This window comes from Homarus americanus, unplaced genomic scaffold (genome assembly GCF_018991925.1).
Source record: "Homarus americanus isolate GMGI-L3 unplaced genomic scaffold, GMGI_Hamer_2.0 scaffold16963, whole genome shotgun sequence".
Taxonomy (NCBI): Eukaryota; Metazoa; Arthropoda; class Malacostraca; order Decapoda; family Nephropidae; genus Homarus; species Homarus americanus.
The window spans coordinates 916,936-935,724 of record NW_024753133.1 but is presented as its reverse complement, the minus strand read 5'-3'; the positions used below and the strand labels follow the sequence as shown (position 1 = coordinate 935,724).

The window sequence follows — 18,789 nt, the reverse complement described above, 5'->3', positions numbered from 1 at the left end:
GGTGAAGGGTCTATTTGTCTTGAATGTTATAAAATGGTTTTTCCAGTACCAATTCTTGATTTAAAACCTGTTGATTTAAGGAGACCTATGTGCCTATCATCCAGAACTAATACAGTAACCAGAGTGACCTTTCAGAGGGCTTGTACCTCCAGTCTCCATTAGAGGAAAGTCTTCAGATTCGTTGCCGAAGTACAGTGGTGTGTCCATGGGGTTTACTATTGAACTAGTTGCCCTTTAGTAAATTCCAAAAGAATCTTCCACAGACTGTGGAACTATCATGTAAAGGTGTAACAATACTTTTCTAAACTTAGGATATATTGCGATGGACTATGTATCCTCCTTGTTACACTTCCTCCACAATAATATTCCTGTACAGCTCTTCTAATAGCAACATAGGTGAGAATCAACATGTCAAATGCCTGTACTCTCCATACTCTTCACTTTGTATGAAGCTGCCATAACCAAACCCAGAGATGGAACCACCTCTACACTAACCTGACTGAATAAACCAACTACGTTATAAAACTTTTGAGATAATGTTCATCCACAAATCAATCAAAACCTTACTCTTGTCCCACTAAATAATGAAACCCTTATAGGTTTTCCAACACTTCTAAATACAGTGCAAATAAGCACACAAAATTCACTGAAGTGCGAATGTTAAGTACAGTACTCTGTACTGTATAGGCTTGTCACCCCCATGAGAACAATTCCAGTCAGATCCCAACAACACAATTAAAATAAATTATAAACCAAAACATTTTGCTGAAATTTACTCTACTATGCAAATGAAACATGTGCAGTGTGGCTGTATCTACTCCAAGGTACTACTTACAAGGTGTACACACAACTTAAGTGTTATGATGTACGGATATCTAGCGAACAATCTGCACCTAGTGAGGAAACAGCTATACTAAGATTGAGACGGGAAATTCCTGGTAGCCTACCCAACAGCTGAGAAGGAACGGTACCTACATAGGTTGCTCTTGTACCAAGACTCACTCGCCTCTCACTGCATTAATGTAGCTGCGAGTGGAGAAATCACATTATATGAAGTGTCCTCAAAACTAATTTTATGACCAGAGTTTGTTGGTTTCAGTGATTGTCGGGTTGACAGATTGAAACCAAATGTAGGAGGCAGCTTTCTCAAGATACATGTTTATGACCAATAATTTGTATATATCTTAACTGGGTGCATTTTACAGATAATCAATGACAAACCAGCGTTAAAGAATTAGGCTCTAAGAGACGTAAGGGGCCCAGTTATTGAGTCCGAAGAATGCCCAGTTAAGTCCCCAGTTAGCCAAATACAAAAAAGGCTGTCAGCTTATATATAATGAGAATCTTAGCTCATATCTTCTGGCATAATTGACCAGAGGGAGAGAGAGAGAGAAAGAGGAAGCCTGCCCCCATTCTTCCTTGCGTGGGAGGATAAGAAACTGGCCCGGTAGCCACATAACTGAAGTTTTCATAGAATGTTGTAACAAGTGTACTAGTTTGTTTCATGATGATTATTCTTATCTGTGTCCCTCCAATGTGTATGTAATCCTCCCATATAAATACTGTATCTCCCCAAAAGACATTGAAAGTCAGTGTTCAGTTTGCTAAGAGTCACCAGTATTTAATAATGGAAGAATGGAAGGAGGTTACTAATTGTGGGAACCTAACATGTGATTAACCTATCCTCCTCCTTCTTCCCATATTCTCCCCTCCTCCTCTCAACCATTCCTTCTCACAGGCACAGTCAGTATTGTGGTCAACCTGCACTGCACCGCGACCCGCCTCCAACGCTCCTCCACCCCCACTGCTTCCCCTTCGAACATCCACCATATTCTCCATCACTGAAGACTAAGTTAAGATCTATGTAAAGTAACAAGTGTAGCATTTTACACAAAAAGTTAAATTAATTAGACGAGAGAAAAGGGTATTGCATATAGAAAATGATGAATTAAATTAAGAAAACAAAGAAAGTAATACTGAAAAGAGAAATGACAGAAATGTATAAAGAGCTGAGAATATTTATGGGCAATAGTTGACAGGAGAGCTGTACTAATTGTATACGAGTGTCAGCCATTAGTGATTGGAACCAGTAAACTTGATAGTAACCTTCACATAAGTCTCCTTGCATCAATGCCCGGTTATAAATTTCCTAACAAATAACACAGCAAATAGGTCAGTTAAAACTACACAAGACATTACTTTTGTACCCGAAATAATATTCATTCAAAGTATCAGAACTGTGTCGGATCCAGGTATTGTGAAATGTTATCACACAGAAAAACAGTCAGCCAGTAAAACTAGTTGGGGGGAAATATACCAAGGAAATGAAATTCAGACAATATTATTATTATCATATGAACTTGTCTTACACAACCACAGTACAGTATATCTTAATTCTATTTTTGTTAACATTAACCCCTTATGTATGGGGACATTTCTTAGCTAAATAAAGTTATCTGGCATTAGCCACATAAAATACTGAAAAATATGTCCCCATAGTGAAGGGGCTAATACTAATAACTATACTGTAGTGCATTAAAGACTAACAAATGTACTACGTATATGCAGTTGACAGAAGCTGAATCATAAACAACCAAGGTTCTCAGAGAAATACGAAGTAGAATACAGTAATATACTCTCTTTATAAACTAAGAGGTAACAGGCACCACCACAGAGAGGAAATACACCATCACTAAACCTGGTGCCAGATAAGCAGTTTTAGACACTTAATCTACCTTTGTATATTCTATGTATTTACTATAATGACTTAGGACTTATGTGAGTAGCGCTCATTAAAAAATAGGCAACAATATTACAGGTACAGTTTGAGAACCCTGGTTAATTATGTTACTTTATCAATCATTTCCTATAGTATATACGGTATAGCTTCCAATAGTTTTACTTACTAAAGAACCAAACCAACAAACTACAAAATTCAACTCAAATGCTCCGGCCTTTACTACTAAGACATCAATGTGGAAATGCTCAAGTTAGTATGTACGGTGATAAATACTTGACTGTCCATATAATTCTGGTTCTGAATGTGGTAAATGTCACACATGATACAAACGGTGAGCACCTGCACAGTGCATAGTCTGTTGGAGGTGAGAGAGTACAAGGTTTCCTATCTCAATAAATGAAGTAATGCTGTTTTATTGTTCAACACCTAAGCAACAAAACTTTCTGCATGTAGGCTATTGGCTCGGCCTATTAATAAACTACCTAAATTAGGATTAGCTTAATCATATCCTATATCCCAAAGGAGCAAAACTTAAATCACTGAAGTAGCAACATCGGTTATAAGATAAGTGTATCCATGATTAAATTAAATTAACATTCCATACCCACAACAATAATTACCTCTCTTGATAATAGCTACAATAGTTTTATAATGAGTAACTATGTAACAGAATGACTGTTTACAATATCAAAAGAGCATGGAGAATTTTTGTACATATTCTATAAGTCTGACACACCTAAAGTATCAAAACTTTGTCATTCCATTAGAATAGCGAGATGATATACTGAACATATTAAATATATGTAACACTCTTGAGCGAATTTAGTAGTACAGCAGTGAAAATAATCAATTGTGGTCAAGGTTTTCATTTTGGACTACCGGTAACTACTGGCCAAATTGATAAATTCAACACACTTTGAATTACAGTACTGTACTGTACTTTAAATTGTTCCTGCAAATGACTTAATTACCGATACCCCTATTTCCTAGTCTTCTTATATCCTCTTCCATGATGAAGCACTGTGGTGGGTGTTGTGTGGTGGTATTGTCCTCTTGAAATGACGTTCCATCTTGCAGGGAACTTGAGGACACAATTATTCATAGTAATGAGGGCCCATTGGTGAAGTAGCACTGCCATCCATGCCTGAGCACCTTGCTTGTGAACTCCTTCCTTCACAAGAAAGGGTCTCAGGGAATGGAGGACAGGCTTTCTAGTAGAGTGGGCATACACCTGGTCACTTCAGTCTTATGCAATGTCATCCTTCAGCTGTGGGAACAAAGAAAAGAGATGTCAATAATGGGGAAACCACTACCATGACTTCATTAAACAAATTGCCTTCAGAGTATTAAAAACCATAGTTTGGTCTTGAATAAGTAACCCAAAGTCATTACAGAAAGTGAAACAGGAAGGTAATTCATAGAAAACATTACTTCTCATCAACACTGAATGAGCATGAAAAATTTTGGTGTCCTGGAATTTCAATACAGCTTGTGAAAAATATATTGAATCTTTTCAACATTTTAAGTTTAGATACTACAGTACATAGATTTCTCACTACATCAATGCATCACAAATTCCCAGAAATACATAGTGGTAATGCTGTAGTTCTACAGTAGATGCGATTCACTATGACTTTTTGTCAGCATAATTAGGTTTACCTCCAAGAGCCACACTACCTCTAAACTGTATCCTCTTCCTCCCAGAAGGGAACCAGAGGAATGTTTGCTTTCTATACAGTTGTCTGGGAATTATGGACATGATACTGACAGCACATTGCCTAATGACCCCGTTGGCATGATTAAGAACATAAATAGTGTTTCTATCTAAGCCTAAGCCGCTATCCACAGTGCCATCGGGATGCTTCATCACATTTGTGATCAATACTGGAGGCAGTAATAATGATTGTACACAGTGAAAAGAATAAAAGCATAATAAAACAAATGCTAGGTACCTCATACTACCTACATATTGGTGTTGTGCACCTCTCACTGCCCGCCTTACCCCACTGCCTCACACAATACAGTATACTGTACTTCATGCAGCTTCTCAACTCGGCAACAAAACTCTTCCTAGCCCCTATGATGCCAACCTGTGGTAAATACATGCATTTATTTAATGTTTATATATCATATAGGACCAGTTTGAATGATTAATTTTTTCAAAAATTTCCAAATACAGTATCCCTGTGTGTGTGTGTGTAGGTGAGGGGGGGGGGGGGTATGCCCACCGTAGCCCAGTGCAGGGGCGTTAAGGATGTCCTGTCATTAATTACAGAATATTTACACACACTGCAACTTTAATTTTCATGGATCATATTACCAAGTAAAAACATGACCTGTTTAATATTTGCTGTTGTATACCTACTTTCAAAAGAATTATGACCCTTATCGAATTATTTTATTTATTTACCCTTTCACCATTTATCAGCTGAAATAGCCTTTAGAGTGGTTGGTCTGTCTGTTACTTTGTTTTGACCATCATTATTTCTAACAGCGATCACATTAAAAGAGGCACAAACTGCATCATCACAATGCATACAACCATTTAACACTTATTAGATAAACACTAAACTTCTTTTATAACCTTTTAATTCCTTCAGCAGACAGCATGACCATGTACTGTATTACTGAATGAAGAATACTGTACTGTGGTCCCAAAATAGCCATGACTAGCCAGGCCTTAATTATTTCCCTATTATGACACAAATATAGATCTTGGAAACTCACAACAATAAATCGCCATACCCCTTCCAATGTAAATTATGTACAGGGGTGGGGATGTGGGTGGGTATGTATATATATGTATGTCTGGAAAACCTGTTCACTTATACAGGTGAATAAATGCCAATATTACCGTTCTCACTAAGGTAGAAGTCATTTTAGTACCCTTTTAATTTGGTTTCTAGTCTCCGTTGCTAAATTGTGTAATGAAAGAAAAATAATGTGACCTAAACATAACAATGATACCGGTCACAGTACACTAACTACCTTAACACTAACAGAACGAATAGTAAAAAGCACTTATCATTGTGATCACTGGTGAAAGATCCATCTTATAAAACTTGCACAACACTTCCTCCTTACTGCTGTATTCCTCTTCAGGGGTGTGTCATCTGCGTCTTCTGGTGATCTGTAAACAAGTACAAAGTCAGGTGAAAAAATAACACCGTGAAATTGCTTGATCTTATAATATAATAATGTAAGTACGACTATTCTCAATATTCTGAAATAATATATATATATATATATATATATATATATATATATATATATATATATATATATATATATATATATATATATATATATATATATATATATATATATGTAGTCTGTCCAACTACCCATAAAGCTTATGTATTATTTAATGTCTTTTTCGGGTATGTAATAGTCATCTCCATCAATTAGGTATTAAAACTATCCTTCCAATTAAGCAACAAAATAAAACATAAAATTCAAGAGAAAATAATGATAAGTTCTTAAGCCAGGGCCATATTATATTACGGAGGGGTATATATAGGCCCTTACTCCTGAGCCTGTAACAATGAAATTTGTTGCCATTCAATACAGTAATTGAGACCGAGTGCCAGGGGTCAAAATGGAGTAAGGTGAATGGCTCTGATTCCAAGACAATTTGGTTGATTTTGATGATTAGTGTTTTACAATTTTATTCGTCAGCAATACATACATACACAATACAGTCTCAGTACACAACGGCACCATACATGCCCTGAGCTTTGTGTTGAAACTAGTTTAAGAGTAGATTTAAAATCATCAGTTACGTGGAAAATAAAATATGTTTCTCTGTGAGTCCGACACATGTTGTACACTGTGTGCTGCTATTGGTGGGTTTCGTTCATTACTCAGTACAAATTGGTCACTATGACTGACGTGAGGATTTACACACTTGTTTACACGATCCTCTCAAGGGAAAATGTCTGAAAATATTAACGATTTTTGGTACCTTAGGCTATAGTTAAAACACCATGAAATATCTGGGTATGATTATGTACGCGAAAAATCTTTTAAATGATAACACTGGCCCAGACCGCCAAATTAAATACCGCACTAAAACACACACGCGTACTGCACTAGGTATGTAAATGAAGGCTTAGTGCAAACAGATCCAACGTAAGATTAACTCATCAAACTCTACCAGCACTGTCATTTATTTACTTCACTCTACCCTGCTGTAAAAGCGGGAATGACACGCTCATTATAGCCAGGTGTACAGCATATTGTCACCCAACACGGGGATGAAGGCTACACTTATCAAAAATACTGTAATAAAATAAAATGAATAATAAAGTAAGGCGCCAGTAACCTTGTGTAATACAGGTTTTACAAGGATCGATTATTAACCTACCATGTGAAGCGTCTACCAATTTAACAAAGAATGGACACCGTGTCACACCCTGCAACTTAGGCTGGTTGACCACACTACTGGACAAGCAGCGGGAGACAGACTACAAAAAAATAAACACTAATGAAATTGAGATCCACACGAAGGCAAGTCAATGACTCTAGTTTTACAGGGTAAAAATCGGAATGCTCTTGGCTTATGGGTAGGCCGGTTCAGCATCAAATGAGTTCACAGCATTGATTGGCCGAGGCCCCATTCAAACTCGCTTATGTCAGTTTGAAACACAACACAGAATAACAACACGCTTGTCATTTTGAAACGCAGTTGAAATAAACAGGACTGAACCAGTGAGAACAACTGCTGTGTGTTTAACTATTTAATTATGCTTATGATAATGCAATTTGGTTACATACGATGAGGGTCAGTACCATGTATGCTAGTGAGGGAGTGTACATTTTCAATGGCGATAAGAACAACAACAATAATATTAATAATAATGATAATGATGATAATAATAATAATAATAATAATAATAATAAAGCATCAACTGCCCTAGAACCGTTACCATACCAAGGTAAATATGGAAAGAGTGACGCTATTACTTAAATTAATTTAGTCACCGCTGAAGACCATCTCGTATCATCGTTTTCTTCAACACTCCTATGTTGCTATTACACGAACTCTTACTAAGACAACTCTTAGTTAATGCTGCGCGATTTGCACCAAAATTCCATCATGTGGACCTTGTCACATGTTAACCAAACCAAGCCAGTCCACAAACCCGTTCTCGAGATATTTTGAGTAAAGACAAACAGACAGTACCGAGACAATACCTTGCCCCAAAGTAGTGTGCAAGGTACTACTAAAATTACTACTACTAACAATAAATTCGCAAGTTTTCTAAGTGGGAAGGGTGGCGCAGGGCGGTTGTTGATGATGGATGGGAGAACAGGGTGGTGAAGCTAGGATGGGTGGGGGGTAAGGGGTGGTGATGGGTGGGGGGCAAGGGGGTGGGGTGGGGGGTAAGGGTGGGTTAGGGGCCGGTGGGTTGGGGGGCACTAGGGGGCATAGGTGGGCGGGGAGCCAGAGTGGTGGTGGGGGTGAGGATGGTGGGTGAGAGGCCAGGGTGAGTAATGACAGTGGGTGGGAGGCCAGCCAAGTGGGTGGTGGCCAGGTGGGGTGATGTTGGTGGGTGGGAGGCTGGGGTGAGTAATGATGGTGGGGTGGGGAGGCCAGTCGGGTGGGAGGCCAGTCAGGGTGTGGGTGGTGGCCAGGGTGGGGAGGCCCAGCTTGGGTGACAATGGAGGAGGGGGGAGGAAGGGGGGCGGGGGGGGGGCTGGTTGGGTGGGGTCCAGCTTGGGTGTGGTGATGGGGGCAGAGGCCCAAGATGGGGGGGGCCAAGGTTGGTGATGGTGGGTGGGGTGATGGAAGCCATGGTGGGTGGTGATGGTGGGTGCAGGGGGCCAGGGTGGGTGGTGATGGTGGGTGGGAAGCCATGGAGGGTGGGAGGCCAGACTGGGTGGTGATGGTGGGTGGGGGGCCAGAGTGGGTGGTGATAGTGGGTGGAGGCCCAGGGTTGGTGATGATGGTGGGTGGGTGGGTGATGATGGTGGGTGGGTAGATAGGCAAGGGGGGGGGGCCTCAGCGTGGGTGGTGATAGGTGAGGGGAGACACAGACCCAGGCCGTAGGGCAGGGTAGGGTAAAGAGTGCCGGCAGAGCAGCCGAAGAGCGGGGGTCAACGGCGGCGGCAGAGGACCGCAGTGCACAACTAGCGGAGGTGGTGTAGCGGCGGCGCTAAATCCCGCGCCGACCACCACAGGGTACGAATTCACACACCAACCTTGAGGCCTAACGCACACTGGCGGGTTCACGCTGCACTCTTTCTCTTCTAACTTTTCACTATCACTTTTTATTTTCTCTAGTGTAGTACACGGTTTTCTTGTACTGTGGGTCCACTGTAAGGCGGAGCACTGGTGGAGCAGCTACACCCCCTTCCCTCACTAAAGGGTAACTGACTCGGGAGCCAACGAGGGTGGGTCATCAGTCTAGACTTGGCTCTTTTAGATATCCCGAGGTGAAAAGTGCCCCCACACACTCTCCTTTCCGCCTCTCACGCTACTCCTGATTTAATGTGGAACAAGGTACACAAAGCAGCACTTTATCACTACGACGTACATACTTCGATGCCTTAATTTGTGGCCCAAGGAATGTAAACAAGGCAAAATTCTGTGCGAGTTTGGCAAAGCGAGGACATGATTATCGCGCTCCGGCAGGCGGGTGGGTGCTGGCCCCGCCCACTGGGAGGAGCCCCACGCCACGGAGCTCCACCCACCCCACCTCGCTTCCCTCTCCCAAATTACTCAAATTATCTCGCGTGATGGTATCATGGCTAATCATTTTAAAAGCATTACATACACAAAAAAGTGTAAGTTACTGCATTTGATGATGATGGGGGTGGTGGCGTGCAAGACCAAGACAGATGAGGGCGTGGATGGCCGCCCAGACCACACGGCGAGTGGTGCCATCTGGTGCCAGGGTCAAGAAGCGGCGCTTTAGTCTCGCGCCAACAGGTGGCACTCCCCACCCTGCACCTCGCCCCAACCTAACAATCAATAACAAGACAAAGCAGGAGCAAGATTACCTCGTATTTTAGCGTAGCAGGTGACGACGAGGATGAGAGCTGTACGAGGTGACTTATGACATGAATATCCCACAGACCAACCCCAAGTGTGTTCCGTGAACGCCGTCACCATCACCACGGCACCCAGACTACACCCCCCCCCCCCGCCACCAGCTGTGTACGCTCAGATTTAAATTGGAAACCATAAAATAAAACTGTTTACGTTTTCATGACAATCCAAACATACCCATTGGCCAAAGCCGAACAGTTTGTCGCAGAGCACACGACACGGGGGCAAGACACAGCTGGCTTGATGGTGGCACACAGCCTCTGATGGTGCTGGTAGTTCTGCTTATTTTGATGTTTTGATGGTGGTGGTGAGTGTTGTGGTGGTAACTCCTGGTGGTGGTGAGTGTTGTGGTGGTAACTCCTGGTGGTGGTGGTAACTCCTGGTGGTGGTGAGTGTTGTGGTGGTAACTCCTGGTGGTGGTGAGTGTTGTGGTGGTAACTCCTGGTGGTGGTGGTAACTCCTGGTGGTGGTGAGTGTTGTGGTGAGTGTTGGTGAGTGTTGTGGTGGTAACTCCTGGTGGTGGTGGTGTTGTGGGTGGTAACTCCTGGTGGTGGTGGTGTTGTGGTGGTAACTCCTGGTGGTGGTGAGTCCGTTGGTGAGTGGTAACTCCTGGTGGTGGTGGTAACTCCTGGTGGTGGTGGTAACTCCCGTGGTGGTGGTAACTCCAGTGGTGGTAACTCCTGGTGGTGGTGGTGGTAACTCCCGTTGGTGGTGGTAACTCCTGGTGGTGGTGAGTGTTGTGGTGGTGGTGGTGGTGGTAACTCCTGGTGATGGTGGTGAGTGTTGTTGTGGTGGTAGCTCCTGGTGATGGTAACTCCTGGTGGTGGCGGTAACTCCTATTGATGGTGGTGGTAACTCCTATTGATGGTGGCGTAACTCCTGATGGTGGCGTGCTCCTGTGATGGTGGCGGTAACTCCTGGTAGTGGTGGTGATAACTCCTGGTGGTGGTGGTGGTGGTGGTGGTGGTAGCCCCGTTGGTGGTGGTAACTCCTGATGATGAGGTAACTCCTGGTGGTGGTGGTAACTCCTGTTGGTGGCGGTAACTCCTGTTGATGGTGGTGGTAACTCCTGGTGGTGGTGGTGGTAACTCCTGGTGGTGGTGGTGGTGGTAACTCCTGGTGGTGGTGGTGGTGGTGGTAACTCCTGGTGGTGGTGGTGGTAACTCCTGGTGGTTGTGGTGGTAATTCCTGGTGGTAATTCCTGTGGGTGATGGTGACTGGACTAACGATTGATGGTGGTTGTGACTGCATTTGGTAATGGTGGAGACTATACTGGTGGTGATAGTGATGATGGTGACAGTGGTGGTGGTAGAGGCGGTGGTAATGACAGGAAGTCAAATTAAGGATCAACACTTGTTCGTACCCTAAACACGGCACCTGAAATATCTACACCTGGTGGATAATACCTGAGTGTTGACATCACCTGTGACATCTACTGTACGTGACATCACCTACTTCATCACCACTACATGTAACTACCATTCACTTCTATGTATCGTTAAGGGTATTTTATCATTAATCACCAACCTTACCTTACTATACCAATCAACTTATCTATACATGTAGCAAGACGACACTCTACCATCTACCACTATCTTATACTACCAGTTAACTTATGTACCAGTAACAAAAAACGACGTTCCACATACCAACAACCACAATCAGCAGTGTAGGGCAGCGTGAAGACCCCTCTCGCTGTCTGTCCTTTCCTTAACGTGGCTCCTATAGTCCGTCCTACAGCTGCTTCCTTCACGCACCTCCTCCACACACACACACACACACACCTGCAAAAGTGAAAAACGTAAGAAGATGAAAAGAGATGGCGAGAAGATGGGAAAGGTGAGAGGAAGAGAGAGAACACAGAGGAAGATGAGGAAATAATGGGAAAGGTGAAGGAGTAGTAAGAGGGAAGAGTAAAAGGAAGGAAGAGGAAGAAGATTAGTGGGAAGTGTAAGGTGAAGGGGTAGCAGGAAAGGTGAAAAGGAATTGTGGGAAATAAAGTCAAGAAAAGGTTATATTATACACTATGTCAGTTTTACAGTAGTATAAGGAAATATAATGTGGCTACATATCCTATAAACTACATGGTGGATACTATGTGTGTGTGTGTGTGTGTGTGTGTAGGGGGCAAACCTGTAGATAACTATAGGTGTCACCCTAAAAGTTATACACCACTAACACACACACACTAGTAACACCTATCTACCTACTTTATATTTCACTCTTGTTATATTGTTTCATCGCTACAAAATGAATAACCTCGTCATTTGGTATTTTCAGTGAAGGTAAATTTATTTAATATATTCACTAAGTCATAAGATTAAGTGATAAATCTTACTATCTATTTTGGGTAAAAATTGAGCAAGTAATTTTAGAGAGGAAAACAGTTGTGTTAAATAATAGTACAGTAATTGGTCCTAGTAATGTGTTAGGTCACAGGTTAGCTTAAGGTAAACATGATTGGAACCCATTAGCACTGTGCCATATTGAGATTGAGGCTCCTTGAGAATAGGTCCCAATTCAATTAAGATTCAGTTGGGTTCCTGAATAATAATATTGAGAAATGAGGTGAATTTTAGCCCTCATATCTAGCGGCATCACCTAATCCTTACACTTCCTTATTGACTTCTCCATCCTTCTCCTCCTCTCCTATCCCCCACCAATAGACTTTCAATTCCACACCACCTCAGTACAGTTCTAATACAAACTAAAATCACAACTACTACAATAAATTCTAACGACAGTGTATTGTAAGTACTAAAAAAAAACATTTGATAAAACTCTTTACAACATTCCTGTATCGTACCGGACGAGATGTCTTCAACACAACACTAATACTAGACAAGAAGTTCACCTTGGTGTTATCACTGTTAGCGTGGCTCTGTGGCAACCTAGATAAGGATACGAATAGGACTTTTTGTCAACACTGCTAACAATGAGTGAACGTACTCAGGATGGAAGATACCTGGTAACACTGCTCCAATGTTGATATATTCCGTGCCTAAAAGTCGACACACAATAATGGAATATTAATTGGGGTGATATTTACCACATAACAAAAAACTACTCACTTTCATTCAGTTTTGAGAAACAACAGAGAGTGAGAGGCATTTGTACTGCTATCATAAAAACAATGTTATTTTTTGTGTCAAACTAATCCCCAGATCAGGACCCGGACTGAGTCGAATTTTCATACTAAAACCGATTGTTTGGGACAGGTTAGGTAAGAGGTAAATTAGGTTAGGTTTTATCTAATTAATTTTGAGGTTGGTTAGGATAGGTTAGGTTGTGTTAAGGACAGTTAGGTTAGGTTAGGTTAAGTACAGTTAGTGATATTTCTAGTAAGGCTAAGGATTGGTCATGTTAAAATAGGCGGTAAGTTAGATTAGGTTCCAGTTAACAGCGAGTCCCACAATTCTCAAGTATAACCCCGGGGTGGGAACAGTCTCACGCTGAACCAACAATAATGAACTAAACAGAAATCATCTGTACCAAAACAGGTTCAGCCGTCCTGTACAGTTAGCATAACCTGTATACAGTGAACACACCATACACTATCGTCTTGCTGTGGCATAAAAACACCTCCCATCACCATACCTGTCAAGTTAAATTCCGTTCTACATCTGTGAACGCGTGGACAAGTGTGCTACACATGTGTGGGGCGTCAACAAGTGTCCTACACACATGTGACGTCTCCTATAACACTAACTCGACTGAGCAAGTTTTCTCGAAAGCAACTTGATACTGTATGATGGAGAGTGACCAAGAATTTGTCGTAAGAGCGTTCGTGCGGAGCTGATCGTACGGGGGCCCCGGTGCATGCATAATGAGACGTATTCGAAAAAAAAACCACCAAAAAAATCCCTCAAGCTGGAAAAAAAAGCAGGTCAATCAGACAGGAAAGATAGGGATTGGGCCGAGCAACACAACCAACAACCTGTCTGTCTGTCTGTCTGTCTGTCTGTCTGTGTGTGTGTGTGTGTGTCGTTATTATAAGCTTCCCACTACAGATAATTACACTGTTATCTTTAGCTTTCCCTAAAGATGCTTCAGCTACCAGGATAACAAGACAGTGTTCAACAGGTCTCAGTATACACTCAGTATACAGTATTTACATCATACAACTATTATACTGACACTTGTAATACACTGAAGCATCACTACTACATTAGGAATACTTGCATACACTCTCATGGCTTAATTAACAAAATTTCATAGACCAGGGAACAAAATAAATAAAAACCAAATAAATAAATAAATATAATAAAACTAAAATAAAACAGTGAAAAAATACAGTTGATATACTTCCTGATACTTTCAATACATAAAAAAATACAGTATCTTACAAAAGTTATACATCATACAATTCATACTCCTTAACTTACATACATTATTCACAAAACAGTTCATTTTCCTACAAGTATAATTTATAGTTTACAATATATTAACCTAACATACGGTACAGCAGTATATAATATACGAACCTCAAATTCTCTTATACATCTTGTGATTTAGTGGAGAGAGAGAGAGAGAGAGAGAGAGCGCGAATACGTGACACTAGGGGTGGGTGGTGACGGGTAGCGAAGGGGATATGTGTCCCTTTTGCCCGTACACAACAATGACAGTGGGGAGCCTATTCACATTCAAATGAGACGGTGGACAGGCCTATCCTACCCCTCTCCCCTCATCCCACCCCCTCCTACCTCCATCACCCCTCCCCCCTCCTTACCCCTTTCTCTAATACTTTCTATTTATTTATTTATTCCAGTATTACCCTCTTGCTCTCATTCTATCTCGTCATTCACCCATCTCTATTATTCTTCACTGTCATTCATTCCTTCTATCATTCAAGTCATTCATCACCTTCTGGCATTCTACGCAGTCATTCCTCACACCCCCTACGATCATTCTTTTGTCATCTTTGTACTCAAATATGAATGAAATCTCTAAGTTTTTTTTTCTATTTACTTACAATTCTTAATCCTATTCACATGACATTAAAATATTTTCAACTATTTTCTAACATTATTATTATTATTATTATCAAAGTCTGTCCAGGGAAACTTGACCTCAGCTGTACATCACAATTTATATTAAAAATAGTAATAAATAAGATGTGAACTTTATTGTAAACATGAGAGCTTAATAAAGACTCAGAGGGGGGATGTGGAGGGGGAGGTGGTGGGGGTGCTGTAGTGGGTGTGGTCCTACAAGCTTTCATGCACAAACAACACAGTAACTATTTGTTTTGTTTGTGAGTGGAAGACTGTTTTGTTTGTGAGTGGAAGACTGTTTTGTTTGTGAGTGGAAGACTGTCTTACTCGTAGGTGAAGCTGTGTTTTTCGTAGGGTAGAAAAAAACCAGACCCTAATTTGAGGCGAGTCCACACTGACTACAGGTGATGAAGATTGACTCGTTTTTTGAGGGCGGCATCACACGAGTTACCTTATAATGGAAACAAGTAATTAAGTGTGGGAAGGTGCGTGAGGGTGCATTGTGACCATGGGTGTACTGGTAAGCATGCGTGTGTCGGAGTGTACTGGCAGCATGGCACCCTAGCTGAATGTGTGTGTTTGAGTGTACTAAGAGCAAGCACGTTCAGAGTTTGTACGTGAGGATGTTGTTGGAGCTTAACACGTATGTTAAGAGTGCGTGTCTGAAGATGTGCTGGCAACACTGGACGCACGATAAGAGTGCGTGAGTGTGGCTGCACCGGGACACATCGGGTGCTAAAATAGTCGTCGGCTGCCTGAGGAGTGGAGCTCGCGGCCCGGAAAGTTAGCAAGTTGTACAGTTCTCCTGTAATGATGTAGCGCTCAACTATACAACCTACTACCTCACCGGACCCGCGGCTCAACTTGGCCGTCCTTCTGTGGGAGACGTTGGCTGCTGTCCTCGCGGTGGGTGGGGGAATGTGGGCGGCGCTGGCGGCTGTTCTCGTGGTGGGCGGCCGGTTTAGGTGCGAGGGCGGCCAACACGAGCGCCTGAGCGTGGGAATAGTCTTGTTTCTTGTGAAACTTGCATCATGTGCCTTCCATACGCTGTGTCACCACCTTCCCACTGCTTGTATCGTCCCACGCCCACAATGCCTCCCACGCCACGCCTTGGGTGTCGTGTCTTGGGGCCCAGAGCACAAGGTTCATGCTGAGGACCCTCAGGGTGGCCCGTCGCTGCTTACGAAGACGTGAGCCAGGACAACCTATCCCCATAGAATCGAGCTTGTGTTAATAATACCACAAGTTCGGATCTACGGGTTTGGGTGGACCTGCTGTTACTGTCACTGCTGCTTCTCTTCTTGCTGCTGTATTTACTGCTCCTGCTGTTCATGTCCCCCTCCAAATGCCGTCGTTGAGGAACTATCAAACCCCACTGATACCCAATGCCCAAGCCTAGGTCTAACTCATCTGCATACAGTTCTAATTTGCATATAGTGAACGATTTAAATCTAGGGTTAAACTGTCTTATGTGTCGCTCATCCTGGTTGGCTGGAGACCATCCTCGCCCCGCCCTCTTCAACTTCCTGACCAATGAGGGCTGGCGAAACATGATGGTTGGGAGTCGTCAGGAGGAGAGGAGCCGGAGCCGGAGCCGGACACGGAGGAGAGATGCGACCAAAGGATTGTGAACAATGACAGAATAGGCTTTTATCGTGCATCCTGGCGCTGGTGGCCGGCTGCTACACACTCACGCTCTTCCTCTTAATTCCACCTCCAGGAATCCACAAACACCCCCCGACTTATTTCACCTGATGACCCTAACGCTACCTGTGTGAGGGTGGTGGTGGTGGTGGTGATTAGTTTAGGGTCAGGTAAGGTTAGATTAACTTAGGGTTAGGTTAGGTTAGTTAGGGTACTTAATCATCACGTGAAATAAGATGGGGTGTCTAATCCTCAGGTGATGCTAAATAAGTATATCTAGTTCAGGTACGAGGATGTTAAGTGTAATTCTGATGCCTAATTAAACTAAAATAGTTCTTTACCTTAATTAAGCCAGGTAGGTAATGATGGTTGTTGTAGTGGTGGTTGTGGGAGTGGTGATGCTGGTTGTGGTAGTGATGATATTGGTTGTGGTGGTAGTAGTAATGCGGGTTGTGGTGGTAATGGTGTTTGTGGTAGTAGTATAAAACTGGTTGTAGTTGTTATATACTGTTGCAGCTGTTACCAAGTGTCGTGCTGTTAATAGTGGCAGTAGCTGTGTACGTGCACTCAAATGGTGGTTATTACTGGTGGTGTGCGTGATGGGTGTACTAGCCAGGTGTGAGAGTACGTGACACATGACACCGTAACTGTAGTATGACACGATATACTGGGCCGCTGTAGCTGTAGTCTCACACTGTAGCAGGTCGTTGTACACATAAATTGAGATAACTAGCTTTCATGACATACATACATATCTCATAAGTCCATATAGCAAGCGGACTTCCATATATAAACAATATACCTCACTAGTCGGGAATCGAACCCTGGACCTCTGCGTGTGAACAGGAATCGCTACCACAGCATACATACATTACACCTTTTCAACACACGTGGCCATTTACACAAAAGAACCGCGTACTATTGTAATGAATTATATGGTGTACCCTACACTCTTTGGCCATACTGTATTCCTTGTGTCACGCGATGCACCATACACAATACCGTACTCCAGGGTGTTGACACTCTCTGGGTACACCAAAAAATATAAAATAAATAAATAAATAAATAAATAAATAAAATAAATAAAAGCATAAAAATAAATAATACTCTTTACAATTTCAGCGTTAATCTATTTATTATTTGTGTTTCAAACTTTATAAAATTTCTACTAAGAGCAATTAAAATGAAACTTCATTTTCTTACAAATATTTCACAATTAATATTCACTCTTTCAACTCTGGGTAAAGTATATTGAAATATGGTAAATTCTTATTTACACTATACACAGTAACTACAGCACCACGACTATCACCACGACCATCACACGACTACACCACACCACACAACCACCATACCACGACTACCATCTTCACTGATCAACACCCTATCCTATACCACCCCCCCCCCCCATCCCCCAGTATGGTAACAAATCCTAAGCTTCCAGACCACTAAGACAAATTTACCCACACTGCCCAAATAGTAAACTGAACCTTCCACACCAAGTTAATTAGCACTTTGTTGGCCCTGAGTCACACCCAGGATACCAGTACAGGATGTCGTGGTGAAGTCATGAGATCCTACGGGAAATATGTTGGGCGTGAATCACTAGAAAGAAGATAAAGGTTGAGAATACTGCATGACGCTAAGGGGGTGAAGTCATGGCCGGCATACTAACGGTACTCCCACTTAGGACACCACACAGGAAAGGTGACTAAGTTTGTGTGTTTAATTCTGTATGTATGTATGCACGTATGAATGTATTTATGTATGTACTATATGTATATGTATGTATGTATTACCCCCTCTTAAATATTCATACACCAAAGCATCATTTCACGTAACCTAACCTAACCAAACCATCCTCGTTACTCTACATATTTCATCCATCTAAAAAATTCTTCCTGGCATCAGTACAAAAACACTGTAGACCTCGAAGGGTGTTAACCACCGTCCCTCACAACAATGGAACCACCCTTACTTCTTAACTAAATCCCTACCACATATTCTGCCCTGTTTACCACTACCACATTGAATCATTTTCGTGTGTAGGTTAGGTTAGGTTAGGAGGGTAAGATAGGGTAGTGTTAGGTTAGGTCCCAGATTTTACTGTATTTTCCATTAAAAATCATATAGACAAAAACCCAAAATACACACTACTGTATGTATGGTGTAATTAAGGTAATGGTGTTTTTATAGTGTCCTGGATGTGATGTTTATAGAATCATATGTGTTTAAATTACGTCCGGGTTTACTTATGGTGATCCTCTCTTATACCCGGGTTATATTATCTGTCTTATGAGGTGATGTAAACATTATATTATTTCAGTGAGTCAGTATCACGTCATGCCCACGAGTTG

The 18,789-nt window shown here is 42.1% G+C and overlaps 1 long non-coding RNA gene across 3 annotated transcripts in view; it reads right to left on the bottom strand.

Annotated features, from left to right (window-relative positions):
- Window positions 1-2,325: 2,325 nt before the first annotated feature.
- The window catches only part of LOC121855283, a 102,056-nt gene continuing 85,592 nt past the window's right edge, over window positions 2,326-18,789 (bottom strand). For all 3 annotated transcript variants that reach the window (XR_006086762.1, XR_006086760.1, XR_006086761.1), the window contains 2 exons: window positions 11,444-11,578; window positions 2,326-5,870 (listed from right to left, as the gene is read on the bottom strand). This is a non-coding gene — a long non-coding RNA (uncharacterized LOC121855283). The remainder of the gene's footprint in view (window positions 5,871-11,443; window positions 11,579-18,789) is intronic.